Source organism: Meleagris gallopavo, chromosome 2, assembly GCF_000146605.3.
Source record: "Meleagris gallopavo isolate NT-WF06-2002-E0010 breed Aviagen turkey brand Nicholas breeding stock chromosome 2, Turkey_5.1, whole genome shotgun sequence".
Classification (NCBI taxonomy): domain Eukaryota; kingdom Metazoa; phylum Chordata; class Aves; order Galliformes; family Phasianidae; genus Meleagris; species Meleagris gallopavo.
In genome coordinates, this window is record NC_015012.2 from 53154435 (window position 1) to 53171710 (window position 17276).

At 39.6% G+C, this 17276-nt stretch overlaps 1 long non-coding RNA gene across 1 annotated transcript; it reads left to right on the plus strand.

The window, feature by feature from the left end:
* The first annotated feature begins 205 nt into the window (after positions 1-205).
* On the plus strand, positions 206-16497 carry LOC109366090. The gene is made up of 3 exons (XR_002112157.2): positions 206-333; positions 13892-13978; positions 16473-16497. It is a non-coding gene; the product is annotated as an uncharacterized LOC109366090 (long non-coding RNA).
* Positions 16498-17276: the final 779 nt, after the last annotated feature.

Sequence of the window (17276 nt, forward strand, 5' to 3'; positions counted from 1 at the left end):
GCCGTGCGGCAGCGGCCGGGCTGAGGGGCGGGGGGCTGAGGGCTGCTCCGCACAAGGAGCTGCGTGCCGTGGTGGCCGTGAGGGCCGGGGCAGCTCTCCAGGGCTGCGGCGTGCGTCTTGCTCTAAGAGTCGCAGGGTCTGATTGGTAGGGGGAAAAAAAAAGGAGGAAGTGAAATTGTTTTGCGTTGTTCTTCAACAGTATCTGCTATTAACGCAACAGTCAAAATTAGCCCATCCTATCCGAAACCGGTATCTTTCTAAATTAACAATACTTATTTACTATACTGGTTGATGAAAGTGGCGGTGCTGTTTTGTCTCTGCTCGTGTAGATGGGTAAGCGTCATCTCTAAGCTGTCTAAATATTCCAAGAGGCTTTTTGGTATTTGAAGTAATACTTTCAGACTGATCTGATTCTGAAACTTGCCCAGCCATGCAAACACTTTTTGTTTTGCCGAGGCACCTGTCGTATAGCACGCTGCTTGTGTGGTGTTTCTCAGTATCAGAGAATTCCCGCATCTTCAGTGGGTAGGATTTGATGGCTAAGTAACAGTCTCCAGCTGTCTGAGCAGAGGGTTACTCACTCATGTTTCAGTAAACCTTTTTAGATGCACCCGAGAAGTGGTGTAGGTTTCAACATCATTAATGCAGTTGAATTAATATAGTGAAATTTATGGCCTGTACAGGTTTTTAGAATATTGTTAATGGACTTAGTTTTATTATTGGTGGTTTCCACTGATTTGAGGGCTGTGTCTGAATCATGTGTAACTACTCACACAACTACACACGTAACTACTGCAGGTAGCAATAAAAATAAAATTACAGGTGTGGATGTAAAGCATAATACACGGTATGCTAAGCAGGCACTGTGCTCAAATGGTTTATGTTTTTTGATTTTTTTTTTTACCTCACTTTGGGCTACAGCATCTATCCTTGTGAGATCTCATGACGTTTTATGCATATATATGGAAGCTTTCACTTCACTTTTTGTGAAATTAATTGTTGCAGTCATTATGGCCTTAGAATAAAGGACATGTCATTTCTCATATACCAGCCAGAACTGTATTGAAATCAGGTGGTACAAGATTTTTTCATTTATTTTTCACACTTTGCAAGAAAGAGTAATTTATTTGCATGTTAAAATTGGGAAGTGATAGCAAAATCTTGACATGTTTCTTTTTAATAGTATTATCTCAATTAGCTGTTAACACAGCATTGCTGAAGAGAAGCTTTCTTTATTTTCTTTAAGCTTCACCCGTGAGTTAGGTCCCTTTCAGCTAATTATCCTACTGTGGATTTTAATTTGCTGAACTTGTTCAAATGTCAGCTGTAATAAAGGATACCTTTTTTTAACGGTGTAAGGGAGTGACAGGCTCAGTAAACAGCCTTTAGGAACTCAGCCAACTAACAAGTAACCATTTCGCTTGGAAATTGTTTTCCTTTTGAAGTTGCAGATATGTTTGCCACCTTCCACTTGTTCTCCTTCTGAAGCATATCAGAATTATACAAGAAAATGTTGACAGAATTGAACTGTAGTTGGTCACCTGGAGTGTGAATTTCAGAAACATCCATGACGTGACAACCTGTATAGCTGGTGGGGATGACTGGCAGTCAGGCGCGGCCTGTACTGCACAGGCTGTCTGTGCTTCCTGAACTAACTCCTGTTTAAACTAGAATGTACTTTATGAGGAGAAAATGGCATTTCTTCTGTAATTTGTTTGTGAACTCTGGCCAGTCTTCTTGCCTTCCTCTGTGATAAACCGTGCGGTTTAAGTTCCCACAGTGCTCTGAAGATGTGGTTTAATCTCATCATCTCCTAGCTCTTCCCTGCACCATTTAAGCTCATGAGTTTTCTCACTGAAATACTAAAACCTTCTGGGGAAATAACTACTATTTTCATGCAAAAAAAGAAAGGAAAAAAAAGCCTCTATTGATGCTCTCCTGATGTATTAGTTAACTGTCAGCAGGGCAGGGATACTGCAGGCCCCACATCTCCTGAGGACTGTGGGGATTCAGTCTAGTGGTGGGAGCTGGCCTCGCAATCGCTGCTGCTCCCTCCTTGTGCTGACCCTCTGTTGACACTAATGCTTGTCAGACCTGTCCTTGAGTGACTATAACTTGCTAAAATAGCAAAAGATTAACTGAGGGAGAGCAGTGGAAAAGTTTTGTCCATTTCCATCTAATGAAGTAGGTAAAAGTTTGCTCAGAGCAGATGCAAAAGGTTTGGTGCAAGTGCAGAGGGGGAGACATTCACAGTGAAGGCTGGGAATATAACTGGAGAGCGGAAAACAGTGGATGTGAGACTTCTGGTGGCAGTTCTTAGGTTAGCTGGATACTTAACTGTAACTTGGCAGCGGCCTTTCTGGTTTCCTAAGGGCTTGCTCAAGGCCATGCTCTAAAAGCTGAGGCAAGCTTTAAAATAAATAAATAAAATTGTGTTGTTTAGGGGATCCCAGCTTCCCAAATTTCACAGCAATTTAACTGAACCAAACATAAGAGATAGGCACATCCGTGTTTAAGAACTGATACACTGGATATGTTAGCCTGGATGTTTCCTTCATTAATGGAGTTGAATTTACTAATTCCTAATTCTTGACTGTGCAATAAAAAGGCAAAACGAGCTTGAGCTTAAAAGTGTGTAATGAAGCTTAAAAAATTTCCAAAACCCAGTTACAAAGAAAATGATGTATAAATGTATGTCTCTGATAGATGCTTAAAAAAAGTTGCCAGTCAGGTTCTCTCATTCTTAATGCTTCTGTGCTTTCCGTCTTGACTTCTTTGGCCTTTCCTCTTTCCCTGCTTCAGTTTGCAAAGTTCTAGCTTTACTCATACCCTTTCTTTTGTTTTTGAGGTTCACTGAATAGGGAGAGCCACGAATGTCAGGAAGTGATATGCTGACTTTTAATAATGTGCTCCCTACTGTCATCTATATTTAGAGGTGTTTGTTTAAAAAGGTAGGCAAATCCATTTCTTGCAAAAGCTAATGCTCTGCCTTTTGTGAAGCCAGAATTTCAGGATGATATTGAGGGAATTTGGTAGGTGAGTGTGTGTGGATGGAACCTGCACTGCTAAACAATGTGGGGTTTAATGTTTAAAGTGGAGATAGAGCTTGGAGCTGGTCAACTGATTTATAGAAGTGCTGTTGAAGTTGGTGAAGTTACTTTTACAAGCGAGCCAGGCAGGTATTGGTAACCTTCACTAAGTTTGACTCCAAAAATCTACCATTTTTACTTTGTAACATTAGGGACACCTGTTATTTCATCATGATGTTCTTGATTCTTCACTGGCGTGTCTACTTCAGGAACTCTTCTTTATTTGTTTATGATTCTGTCAATAGGTCTGGGCCCTTATTCAGGGGAAGAAGTCCACTGATGTGAAAGATCTTAGGCTGGATATTTTGTTCTTAAAAGAAAACAGATATAACTAATAAATTTTTGCAGTTTAGGGCTTTGGAATAGCTTTTGTGAATGTCATTAGCTAGATGTATTTGAATTTAGCATGATTCTTCTACTTGTGCTGAGGGAAGATTGTTTTATGTCTGAAAATACCAGATAGGAAAAAATAGAATATAGATTATCTTTTTTTTTTTCTGCTCTCCTACTCGTGTAAGTCTCACCAACAGAAGTCTCACATTTTTGTTCCTATCGTTGTGAAGCTGTTTGTATGTTTACACAATGAATCAGGCAGAAACAATTCTTTGTTCTGATTTGCAGCTGGGAAGGGAAATATCCCTCTGTGCCAAGTGCTCCAAACTTTGCATTATGCAAGTCTGCCTTTTGTATTGTCCTGGCTTTGACAGTACAGAGCCTGTTCTGGGAAATTGTATCTTTGAAAATATTCAATTAATCAATCTTAATATTATCAGTGAGTTGGGATGAACTTATACTATCACTATATATATACTATCACTATATATATACTATCACTATATATATACTATCACTATATATATACTATCACTATATATATACTTATCACTATGCTATGTGAATCGGTTTGTAACAAGACTGGCATGTTCCACTGCTTAAATTCAGCAAAGCAAGACTTAATTGACAATGATTTCATTTATAAACTTAGGATGTGATGGAACAAAACTCGTTAGGTTAAGTAGTCATTTTGGCTTAATGGTCTTAATCTCATGAAAAGGTTTTGTTAAGCTATAATTAAGTAGATGTGAAAATACTTCTTGGGACTTTTTAAAAGTGGTAACAATAGTGTAAGAGAAGGTGAAAATGCTTTGAGGTAATGCTTATTTACCTCAAATACATGACTTATTGTTACAATGAGATATTAGGATGAGCTCAGCAACACAAGAAATAATACCATCATTTTTTGTAAAGGTACAGATTTTTCCATTCTTCTGTCTTTAACCTTGAGGTCTTTTAAAAGTTCAGTGACAAGTGAGTTACTTTACATTCCAGCAATTGTTAGTGCAAGGCTTCTCATATGAGAGCCAGCTCTTGGGCTGGCAAGCTGGCAGGGTGCTGAGGTTCTGTATGATGTTATGCTCTGGTAATGATTCCTCTGACTCAGTTTTTCAAAGCTATTTTAAGTACCTGGGCATTGAGTCATCAGAGACTCATTACCAGAGGTCGTCATTTAAAAATACAATTACAGCAGTGAGAGAGAAGGAACTCTGGTATCAGATGTTATGAGCGTCATCTGGTCTTATAGAGCAAGTGATTCAGATTTTCATTCTGGTCTGATTTTTCCACATATCAGCATCATTTCAGCAAGAAGTCTTTACAGTTAACTGTGGCTTTGGAATGAAGGTTATTTTACTCCATTCTTTCCATGTTTTCCTTTGCAAATTGTCTTCCTCTTTTAGAACCTCTGTTCTTAATGCCTTCAAAAATCGCTTTCAATATGAACATCCCCACGTTGTTCTGTTTATGAAAACTTCTGTATTTGATTAGGATGGCTGGCACATTTCAGAAATGAAAATTTACAGAGGGGAAATGATATGGGAATTTTGCTATTTTAAATGGATTAGTTCCATCCTGCATTGTATTTACGTGCAATTGCAACACAAGTGCTGGAAGCAGCGCTGCAGAGCATTGCAAAAGCAGGTCGTAGGGACTGTAAAACAGTGGGAGTGATTTGTTTCGGCCAGCACTGCAGTAAGACCGATCAACGCTGAGATGACTGGAATTATTTACGTTAAATAGCTGCTGCAGTGGTCTACGTGTAAAGCTAAAACTTTCCTATTTCAAGGCATGCTTTGCAATTGGAAGGTCACTCAGCTTCACTTCAAACTTTTCTGAGAGGGGTGAAAAATCAGAGCTTGTGCCGTTAATTCATTTAGTTAATCATTGCCGTTAATTCATTTAGTTTTATCTCAGCGTTGTCAGCGATTTGTGATCAAAAAGGAGCTTCCCAAGTCACTCCAAGTTTAAAACGCAAAGCGTTCTTAGGACCCTAATTCCACTAGCAAAGTTTCAGTGCTACCGAAGAGAAGAAGGCTGTGCGTGTTGCTTACTGGAAAATTGCACTGGAGCTCTGAGTCTTATCGTTTTTTCCAAAGCAGTTTTTCTCATTGAGCTTCATATGGCTAAGGAACATCTGCCAAAAAAAAAAAAAAAAAGCAAAAGAAGCAATTAAAAACAGAATTGTTTAATTTTGACAATTCATCTTAACTTTGACAATTCATCCTCTGAAACCCACAGCTCTTAAAAGGAAAAGGGCATGAGATGCAGCTACTCATGAAAGGAGTTGCCCACATGCAGGCTGGCCCAGCTGCTCTCAGGGAGGGGAGGTTCAGGACATGGTGTGGTGTGAAGGGCGAAGGGACAGCCCTGGGTGCTGCTGCTGAGAGGGCGTGCTCGCAGTAAGTCCGCTAGGTAAGGTCAAACCAGTGGGTTTTTTGTTAGTAAAAATTCTAATTTTCTCCTGTATTTTAGAGCAGCTCTTCAAAAGGAGGCTATAGGCAGAGCTTCCCCTGGGTGTTAAAGGAAGCTACTTTACAGGAGGGTTTTCCAGTATGCAAAGTACGGCTGGAAGGAGGAGGGGGCTATACAGAGGTGCTGGCAGCACAGCTTTAGGCAGGTCCCTGGAGAGCCTGAGCATCACAGCTGCTTCTGGGTACGCAGCGGTGCCTGACCTGGGTTTTCTGCGAGTGGGACTGGCCCAGGTGAAATCCCTCAGTCCCACTCTTATGCAGTGTGGGACTTGTGTACAGCCAGTGACTGTTATTTTCTTGCAACTCATCTCTGTGTTGCTGACTTCTGCTCTGACTTGCCATCTGCTCCTCCTTGGCAGAGGAATGGTTATGTTTTATTTTGTGTCTTCGTATGCTATCTCTGTTTATACACAGTAGGTTTTGAACTTGCTCTCTTTTTCTCAGCATTTAGAGATTACAGTTATCAGTGTTCAGGGCAAAAATAAGTTGTACTCTTGATTCTAGTTTAAATCAAGTAAAATATTGGTTTTCCTGGCTGATACAACAAAAATGGCTAGTTTTCAAGAAAAAAACTGAACAGTTCTCTTAGGGTGGCTTTAAAATGGTTCTCTCTTCTGTATGAGAATTTCTTTCCCCTCCTTTGTCATGAAGACACTTGATAACGCTATTACATTTGTTGTTCTTCCTAGGTCTTATTTAAGTCCTGGGGTGCCACAGAGCCCAGCCAATACAGTTCACCTTTCAGCAGCACCAAGGCCATGACTGATGAAGCTCTTCATTTTGTCATAGAACTTGATCAGATCTGGGAATTAAGCTTAAATGTTTTATCTCCTCCACTGAATTTTAAAAAAGCTCTGGGGAGGTGAACTGAAAATCACGGTACCATAAACTAGTGTGGTCAGTATTTAGTTTTAGCACAATTTTTTCAGCAATACTATCATTTCCTCCCTTACTAGCTCTACGTTTGTCTTATAAAAATGGTTGCTTACAGAATGAAAAACTAAGAACCTTTCTTACTGAGGATAGGTAGACCATATTCTTGGAAGTTTGTATATGGGAGTTTAATTGTAGTTGTATCAACAGCTTGGTCATATCTTACCAAACTTCCAAGTTTTCTAGCCACTTGCAAGGAAACTGCAGTTCAGGCTTGCTTTCTTTGATTTCTTCTGCCAGTATATCCTTTATAAGTGACAGATACAAAGTAGGTGACTGATGTCCGGAACAATTGCTTGGTGTGCTCTGGCGAGGTCTAATGTCTTCTTATGTGAACTGCTGATTACAGAGACTGGGTTGTAACTTTATGGGGGCTTGTGCTTTTATACTCTGTCAACAGAAAAGCTTAAAATGGCTGTAAGCTGGTCTGTATTAGAATGCATTGAATCAAAGTCAAGTTTTATTTGAAGTAGCATCTTTTTTGCATGCAGGTTGATTGCTTTGATAGTCCTTCCTTTGTCTTTAGATTGCCATGTACAGCTGGTGCATTGAGATGCACCACCTGTAACAGTGTGGTGAGTCTGAAAAGGCTTGAAGTTCATTAGATTACCTTAGTGAAACTGTGCATGTCTCTAATTATTGGGATTAATTACTGTTTTATAATCTCCTTGCGTAGAAGAAGCGCTCTTGTGTGACTGCAAGCTGTCTTAATGAGTAGGTCACAATATGGCAGTGTTTATTGGTGAACGTTGCTACTTTTTTCTGAAACCTTTACCTCTTCCTAGTTTTGTTCTCTGGGGACAGGATTGCAAGGGTTTAACGCTGCCTGTTCGGAGATCTCAGGCTGATACCAGGAGGATCAACATGGCAGGCTTCTGAAGCACACAGTTACACTTCTGTTCAGCAGAGAGTTGTGAGCATGGGTAGTTTGACTGCAGAGGCACAATAGTGATTGAATCTGGACGGAGATTTTGATTGCACTTGAGATAAATGTATCCTGCCTAACACCTGTGGAACAGTCATGCAGTGCTTGCTCCGGTTGCGTGTGCTGGTGTAACCAGAATTAATCTTCTCAGTTTGGAAGCTTTTTAATCTGTAGTCCATTTGGAGACTTGGTATAGATTTGTGTTTAGAAAGGAAAATATGGGCACTTAGAGAAGTGTGGTAAATTGGTTTAGAAAAATGTCTTCTGATAGAGTGGGAGTTCCCTACTATCTGCAGTAATTTGCTAATTGATAGCTGGTTCATAAGTAATGCTTTAAGAGAGAAATAATACCTAGTTTAAGCACCTAATGCAGTGGAATGCTCAGACATGCTTAACTGGAGAATCTGAGTCAGGATTTGGAAACATCTCTAAAATCACATGGGAGTCTTGCATGTATTTCTGCAACTGAGTTTACCCTGCTTCTATACTGCTTGGGTGTGGGATTCCGTCATCTGGTTCCCTGTCGCCCCATCAGTATGTCTGTATGGGCACCACCAAGGGTAACTGCACCTTTCTAATAGGATTCTATGAGTAAAAGTTCCAAATGTGTTATGTCTGTGTTGAAAGTACCACCATCTGAATGCTGCTTTTAAAAACTACTATCAAAAAAGTGCTGGACTCACCTGAATTTCAGTCTTCCCTTCTATCTGTAAGCAGCTGGAAGTATCTGAAGGGCTCCTCTAGTCTCAGGTCTGCTCTGCTGTGGTATCTCAGTAGATTGACCCTTCCTCAGCTGCCTGTACTGTACTTGAGTTTGATTCTTTCACCAGACTGCTGCTCACTGTGAGGATTTAAGCGGTCTCCTTATTTTCTGGTTTGTAAATGCAGTTGTGTGCAAATAGTTAGCTTTCCTTAGAAAGAATCTGTGCCAAGAGCTGTGAAGAACTTTCAAAATTTATCAGCTGTGGATGTGTGGGGAGCGTCTTTCCTGATAGATAGATAGAAAGATATTTTTTAGCAAGACAGTTCAGTCCTGTTCAGTAGCTTGCTGTCTCTAAGGTCAGAAGAGCTGATCTGTCCTCACCCGAGAAGAGCATGAGTTACTGAGGAAGGTTAATGTCATTGTCTTTATGTTTAGAGAAAATATTTTTTAAGTATCTTCAGCACTTCAAAACTTGCCTAGTCACTTCTTTCTTACAGACTAGCATTTAGAAGTAGTTGTAAGGTATGCTTACTACACCCTTAATGCTAGTTCTACAAGTGCTGGTGGTTTAAGCCTCATGTATTTTCATGGGAATCTTACCTCATAAACACTTCAAACTTTTCCCCCTGTGCCTTTTGGAAACTTTCTGCTCTGTTAACCATTCCCTTGGGTTGCCAGGCAGAGCTTTTAATCCAGTGTGTACACTGGATCACGTGTCTGCCTGAAGTACTGGAGGCACGTGCAGCTTACTGGATGAAGGGAGGAGTTCCCTGCTCTGTTTCCTCTATAACAAGCATCTTTTTATTAGCAGGACAAAATGATGCATGTCCTTGTTTCTTAGCTTTTTATCTGTATTTAATTTGCTTTTAATGTGCTTATAGTCAGTGTTGTTACTTCCAAATGAGTAGCTGCAGGCTATTGAGCTATTTTACAGTTGAAAAATTGCTCAGAAGAAAGTGAGCCAGCAGGTCAAGAGACACATTTTTCGGTTTGAGTTTATAGAGTATTTGTGGAGCTGCAGCTGGTGAGGGAACTTAGAGTAATGACATCTGAATGTTATGATCTCACTTTCTGGATGAATTTGCTTTAATTCTGATCTTGAAAAGAAAACAAACAAAAAACAAACAAAAAACAAACAAAAAACCCACCCCAATTTGTCAGTAGAGAAAAAGCATCTTTATTGGACAAATCAAATTTTAGTTTTTACTTACAGTTTAATAAAATTATGGTGTTAAACCATGTTTGAAGAGGTAGTTTTAGTATCCTCACACTGGTAGGTTTGTCTAGGTAGATACATGACACACATACAGAAACTGCAATACCTGGCATTGTACAGGCAATGTGCGTTTTCTCAATCTGCATTTTATTAGTTTAAAAAGATCAGCATCATTTTAATTTGCTTTGTAATAACTCGTTATCATTTAAATTTTGGTTTCCAAAACAGTGTATAATTTCTTGAATTCTTAAGGTAAGGTTTCTGGAGGAAGATGGAGACAGTGTTCTTAGAGTCCTTCCACCTGTGATTTTGTTTGCTTCTTGTCTCCTGGGAATGCCTGTAAGAGAAACACGTGTAGAGATTTCTGTACTTGAGGCAAGACAGAAAGTAGCTGCCTTTCCAGGCTCAGAGGCATAAGCACTTTAAGAGATACTTAATATTTCTGCTTAGATTATCCAAATATACACTTAACATGGCAGTCTGGTATAATTGTGATGTATGGACTAAAACAAAGAGTTTTGTTAAATCACAGCACCAGATACTGCTGTTGCTGCAGTGAAAAACTATTCAGTCCTGGGGTATGTAACAGCTTTTGGATGAACCTGGGTTTTAGAATAAAGAGGGAAGAAGGTTAAATAAATCTGAATGATGCTACTGTTGGAAGGAAGGTGGTATATTCAATACTCTGAGGTGGGAAAGAAATGGGATGGCTCTTACCTCTGTTTCTAAAGCATTTTTTTTCCTGTTGACTTTGGATACTAATTGTTCTAATTTTTAGCCTTGTCACATATCCCTTGGGAATGGCAGCAGTGTGGTAGGAAGAAATACTAGCTATTTCTGAATGGAATTATTTGCAGCTAGTTCTTTTTCTCTTTTTCTTCTGTAGACATTTCACCAGGCTTCCCAAATTATGATTTCTGCTTCTCTAGCGTGTTGCTAATTTCTTTGAAAAGATTTATCTGCCCCAGTTACTTTCCAGAAAAGAAATAGGGAATTTGATCTTCTCTCTATGAATCTGGAAGCTACTGCTCCCAGCAGCATGGGAACTAGGACGTGAAGCTGGAGAGCACCCATGAGCCACAGTCTCTTTTTGAAGGAGACCAACCTTGTGAATCTCTATCCCTTGAAAAGTGCCATACTAAATAACTGAAGCTCTGACTAATGTGCTAACTACTAAAAGGAAGGTGTGCATTTATTAGAGGAATTTCATACTTTGAACCTTTTCTGGTTATTTTCTTTGTAGTGTGTGCTGCCCTTATTTATCTTAGGGAAGCTGTCATCTTGTGATACAAGTTTTTTAAACTTTAGCGTGTGGCTGAAACACATGAATCTGCAGCATAATGCAAGATCTTTTTTTCGTAGAAGTCTTATCCATGAGGAAAGTATTTTCAAAGATATGATCAAATTTTGTGTGGGTGCCACTGATATTTTCCAAATTTCGTGCTGTAATGCATGGCGTTCATTGTATATACTTGAACAGAATGATAAAGGATGGATCGCTTACCAGCGTGGGCTTAGATAGGCAACCTACTTTAAAAGCTATGAGCACAATTGGTCATAGATTTACAGAATACTCTGAGTTGGAAGGGACCCACAAGGTTCATCATGCCCAACCCCTGGCTCCACACAACACCACCAAAATTCAAACCTGTGCCTAAAAGTGATGTCCGAATGCTCCTTGAACTTTGACACTTGGGGCCATGCCCACTGCCCTGGGGAGCCTGTGCCATGCCCACCAACCTCCCTGCTGGTGAAGAAGCTTTTCCTGACACCCAGCCTGTCCCTCCCCTCACACAGCTCCATGCCGTTCCCTCAGGCCCTGTGGCTGTCACAGAGAGCAGAGCTCAGAGCTGCCCCTCCGCTCCCTGTGAGGAGCTGCAGCTGCCATGAGGCCTCTCTTCAGCTCCTCTGCTCTGGGCTGAGCAAATACAGGGACCTCGACTGCTCCTCCTACAGTTTTCTCTTCAGACCCATCACCATCTTTGTAACCCTTTGGACCCCTCATTGATAGCTTTGTGTCCTTCCTATGTTATGGTGCCCAAATCCACACACAGTGAGGCTGCTGCCACACACTGCACTGCTCTGCACTGTGCAGTGAGGCTGCACAGAGCAGAGCAGTGCCATACAACCCATTTCCTTGCCCAGTGGCAGTGCTGGGCCTAATGCAGCCCAGCGTGGCAACTGTTACTTATTTAGAGGATTTGCTGTGTTCTATAAATGAAGCAAGAGGGAGAGTACCAGCAAAAAGTAAAAATAATAATAATAAAAAACCACTGAGGAATATATTTGGGTTATTGATATACAGATCAAATTGCAAACATATCTCAAATGCCAAGTGTTTTTACAATAATCCATTTTTTTAGTGCCAGAGTTCTTTCAATTTGTCAAAGTGCAGCAAGGGAAAACCTGAGTGTTGTTGGTTTTTTCTTTTTTTCCCCCCTTTCTTCTAGTATCAGTGAAATAGGAATCTGGAGCAAGTGAGTGGGTAGACATGACACAAGAACTTTATTAAATCCTATGCATCTGTCTTCCTCTTTTCTTCCATACATGCTGAATTCTTCCAGATTTCTCTGAACAAGTCATTAGGGAATGAAGTATTTGCACCTGATCTCAAGGTTATTACACAAGTATTTTAGCTTTCCAGTCAGGTCATTGCTGTAGGATGTTGTACCACTTCTGAAGACTAATAAAATTGCACGTGTTCTGGTGAACTCTCTTTTTAAGCATGAACTTAATGCCATCTGTACTACTTGAAGTACTACACACAAACTAAAAGCATGTGTGTTGATAGTGATATGATAGTCTTGCAGATAGGCTGGAGAAAATGATGTGTTTCTTCAAATCAGACTTTCTGCTGCTCCCGGAGGAGCTAATGGGGAGATGGTTTCTTTTCTTAGTTGATCATTCTGTGAACTGGGGGGCCTGTAAAGCAATGCTTGTGTTACCAGTTTTAGAGACCTTCCTATACAACCATAAATCTTCATTTTTTTTCTTATAACTGAGTTTATACATTGGTATTTTAGCTGGAGAAGAAAAGCTTTTTGTTACAGTTATTAGCGCTGTCTGCTAACACCTCGGTTTTCCTGACCAGCAGTCTTGCTTTCTGTTTTGCTGCTCTGTAATACTTCGCTGTTGTTATCAATCAGATGAAATAATGTATTGATTACTTCTGGGGCACCTGGCTAACATGGAGACTTGAGATAACACAACAGAGGCTTCTATTATTTGTAAGTTCTTGTAGTATTATGAGTTCTATTTCCAAGAAAGATTAGTTTAGATAAAGGGTTTCTTGCTCTCTTGCTTGATCAGATTTAAAGTTTATCTAATATGCCACTTTAAATGACAGGCTAAAACTTTTATGCTAGATCTTCCCTTAAGGTTCTTGGATGAATTATACGTGTTTTTGTCAGATGTTCTCTGCATCAATTTCAACAATTTGTAGAAAAATAAATATAATCACTTCGTTATTCCTGAAGGTCTTTTCTGCTTTAAATTGGAATTTAATAGAAAGCAATGAAAAGGTGTTTGGGAATATAGTCTTACATACAATTGTGGCATAGTATATAAAGCAGAACTGTTCTTTAAACACTAGACAGCTTTGTTAGTGTTTCAAACAATTTTTTAAGGAGCATAAGACTAAATTCAATACATGTTGAAGGTATTGTGTCTAAAAACTTAATAATTAGGTGGTTGGGTTATTTTTTCCCCTTGCTCCAGTCAATATATAACAGGCTACTCTCATTATGTGCATTTGCATAGTTCCTCCTGTTTAAAAAGAATTTTAGAACATAATTTTACATCTTACTTCTTGTGTACCCACATCTGCAGTAACGCTTGGTATCCTTTGGCCAAATTGCTTACTCTATGAAACAGTCCCCTTTACCCAAACTGGAGTTGAAATGTGTCTCGTAGAAGAAAATATTAATTGGATTGTTTGCTGCCTTCTTCCCCTGGAAAAAAACCTGTCCAGGCAGTTCAGGAGACAGCAGAAAACAGCCAATCTTAAAATGATCATCTCTTACATGCTCTAAGGAGATTTTAATGCCATAAAGTCTGTGTTAACATTCAACTTGGGGTTCTAATTCAGAAACTGTCAGCTCCCTACTTGTTGAAATTATTCTTTCTATGTCCACTATTTCTGCTATTTAAGTCGTACTTCCTCCATTAAATCTTCTGAATGTGACAGAAGACTCACTGCTGTTTTCTTTTAACATATAGGCTCGTGTTATGTACGACTTTGCTGCTGAGCCTGGAAACAACGAGCTGACCGTCAGTGAAGGGGAGATCATCACAATTACCAACCCGGTAAGAGAAATGAAAAACAGGGCTTCAGTGCACTGTCCTGACCTATTTCCAGCAAATGAAGGAAAAGATGTTCTAGGTGGCATCTGAAATCCCTGTCTACCTTCCCCTGAAGTAGCACATGAACTAAACCCAAAGAATTTTCCAGCAGTGTTGTGGTAACAAATACAATGAGCACAATTCTGGAGAATGGAGGCCCTGTCAGACTTTGCCTACACGCTTTGGAATTGCTTTGGAATTTTTTGCTTGACTTTTTTCATCTAAGTAGTGCTGAGTGCTAGGGCAGAAGGGTGAGCTAGTGATGGTGATGCATTTAACATCTGTGTGTGTACTCTCTTGTTTTTCTTTTTTTTTTTTTTTTCTTTTGTAATTAAAGCAGTATGTGCAAGGTACAGTGAAGGAATGGGGAAAATACTGAGATAATGCTGTCAAGGAAATTTTAAATTAATCATATGCTTGAGCAGTGACGTTTGATTTATTAATTTCAGCATGCCTTTATAGTTCTTACACTTTAAAAGGTAAGTATAAGTTGATGATGCTTCTGAATCTTCAGTGATACGGCTCAGTGAATAGGCTTTCTTTTTCAAACAAACAAATCCTCATTTTGAAGCCAGATTTTATTATCTCGTTCATAGGAAGTAAAAAAGCCTAAGCACATTTTTGAAAGAACATAATCATATATAATCCTGATACTTTTTAGTTCCACTGGCTATAAATACTTGAAACAGACCCTTAGTAGAACCAGCATCCTCTTCAGCAGGATATTTTGTGGGAGCAGAGGTAAATAATAACTAAATCAGGAGTTTAATTTTTTTTTTTCCAATGGTAGGACTAAATAAATAGTTTACAGCTCTCAAGCTGGTTTTTCCTGAACAAGTCATTTGTGTGATAAGGCAATATAATCAAAGCAAAGTAGAAACTTATTTCATGCTGTCCATGACTAAACTGTAGGGTAGATTGCAACGAAGGCTCTTGGTCTTTTTTTATGTGGTAAGTGTAGAGACAGCAGTAGCAGAAATCATAGAAGTCCATTGGTGAGAGACCTGGGATTCTTCAGCCTGGAGAAAACTGAGAGGTGATCTCATGACTTCATGAATATCTGAAGTGCAGGAGTCAAGTGATTGGGGCCCGAATCTATGCGCTGGTGTGCAGTGACAAAGCAAGGGGAATGGGCATAAACTGAAATACAGGAAGTTCCTTACAAACATGAGAAGAACTTTCCAGTGACAGAGTGCTGGAACAGGTTGTCCAGAGAGGCTGTGGAGTCTCCCTCTCTGGGGATACTCAAGACCCATCTGGACTTTCCTGTGTGACCTCTATAAGAAACCTGCTTTAGTGGGAGGTTTGACTTGGTGATCTCCAGAAGTAGTTCCAACCCCCTACAGTTCTGTGATTCTGTGACTGCTATTAAGTGCAGTACAAATGTGATTTCTGGCTCAAGATATTATTATTCTTGCAGATTAACCAAACTAGTTGAATTTGTAATCTGAGATATCTAGTTGTTTGTGGTGTTGTGTGATCATTTAGTTCTATAACAAAAAAGCAAATGAAAGTTTATTTCAGTAAATGATTGGTCTTTACTATTTTAAATCTTTGAATACATAAGCAGACTTCTCTCGTTATGTGCAGGATTGCATAATTTTTTTTAAGTAAAAGAAAAAATATTGTGCATAAATAAATACATCAATTAAAAAGCAAATTAAGAACCTGAAATTCAGTAACTACTGTATAGCGTATATGGTTCCAATATTCACCTATGAATGAACTTGACGTGTAACTGTGTTCAAGTAGCAGCTTGATTTTTAACTCATAGCTGTCTTATTCCACAAAGCATTGTATTGAAATTGACTTTGCTTATCTGCAAATGCATGTGAAATATGTGTTCAAAAACCAATATCAGGATGCCATGCTGAGATCTGAGCTGTCTTAGTTCTTTCCAAGCTGATAGACTAAGATATGCCTCAGTGATATTAAATGTAAACTAGGAGTGTTTCCAGATCTTGTGTGGCAGGTGCCTTTGAACCTTGAGGTTAGCCATAATGTTCTTGTTTTATAGCTGCCACTTATTGGACGCATCTGCAGCTTCCGCAGGTGAAGTCCAGATTATGCAAATGCTACCAATAGCTTAATTCTTTGCATGTTGCCTCTTTATAATGCTGAATAAAATGAATGTTTTGGAAACAGCACACAAATTATTGTATCTTATGCAAAGAGAATTGTCTGTGGTTGCATGAATGATCGAAAGTGCTCAAAATCAACTTTTTTCTTCTCATGCCTGTTAAGCCTAAAGCCCACAGTAGTCCTGTTAAACAAATATGGTCTGTGTTCTTTTGAACGAGTACCTCCTTATTCAGCAGATTTAAGTGTTTGTTGTAGTCATAACTGTCTTTTGAATCTCGCATTCAGCACTTGACAACAAGACAGTGCTTCCTCCTGAGTTGCTTAAAGCATGCTGTGGGATCCATCTAGCAAAACTATTTCTGTATTATTTTTTTAGGATGTCGGTGGAGGGTGGTTAGAAGGAAAAACAGCCAAGGAGAAAGAGGACTTGTCCCAACAGATTATGTTGAGGTAAGTGCCTGCATCACTGCGTGCTGAAAAGGCAGAACTGCTGAAAAAGCAGAACTACTGAAAAAGCAATCATCTGATTTGCTGACCAGCTCAAATGTGAAACTTCTAGTATTAATACTCAGAATGTATATTATTGAAACAACTGTAGCAGACTTTGGAGACCGTGGCAAATGTCATCTAAAACTACTGTGCTTCTGAGTGGTTTTCCAAGAAATGCAACATAAAATTAGCCATCGTGAATCCTGGTGATATGCAGAACGTGAGCTGTTTTGAGTTTGCTTCTGGTTTTGTCTCGTGATCCAACAATTTTGTTTTCCAATCTTAGAACTCAGATGCAGAAGTAAAGTGAGTAATACAAGCTTGCTCTGCTCTTGCTGTGGCTGACATGCCACATGCTCATGAGATCTCTAGAATAGATATGCAGATCTAGGGGTCAGAGTGTGGGATCCCAAATCCAGGGACTGCTCCATTTATCTTCCTGAGGGCCTGTAGTGTCTCCTCTGTGTTGATCTGTTCTTTGCTTGAAGACTGATGTTACTGGGGTGGGGATGGAACAGATCTCTGAATGTAAAGCATGGAATCTCATTCATCTTTGGAACACAGAGCGTGTATACATCTGCAGGTCATCAGCTAGATCAAGATTTCTGGCTGTAACTCCTCCAGTGTGTCTAAAGCATGTCCTTCCCTTCCTTCACCGGTGCTGTTTATTTTTACAAAGCAAACAAGCAAA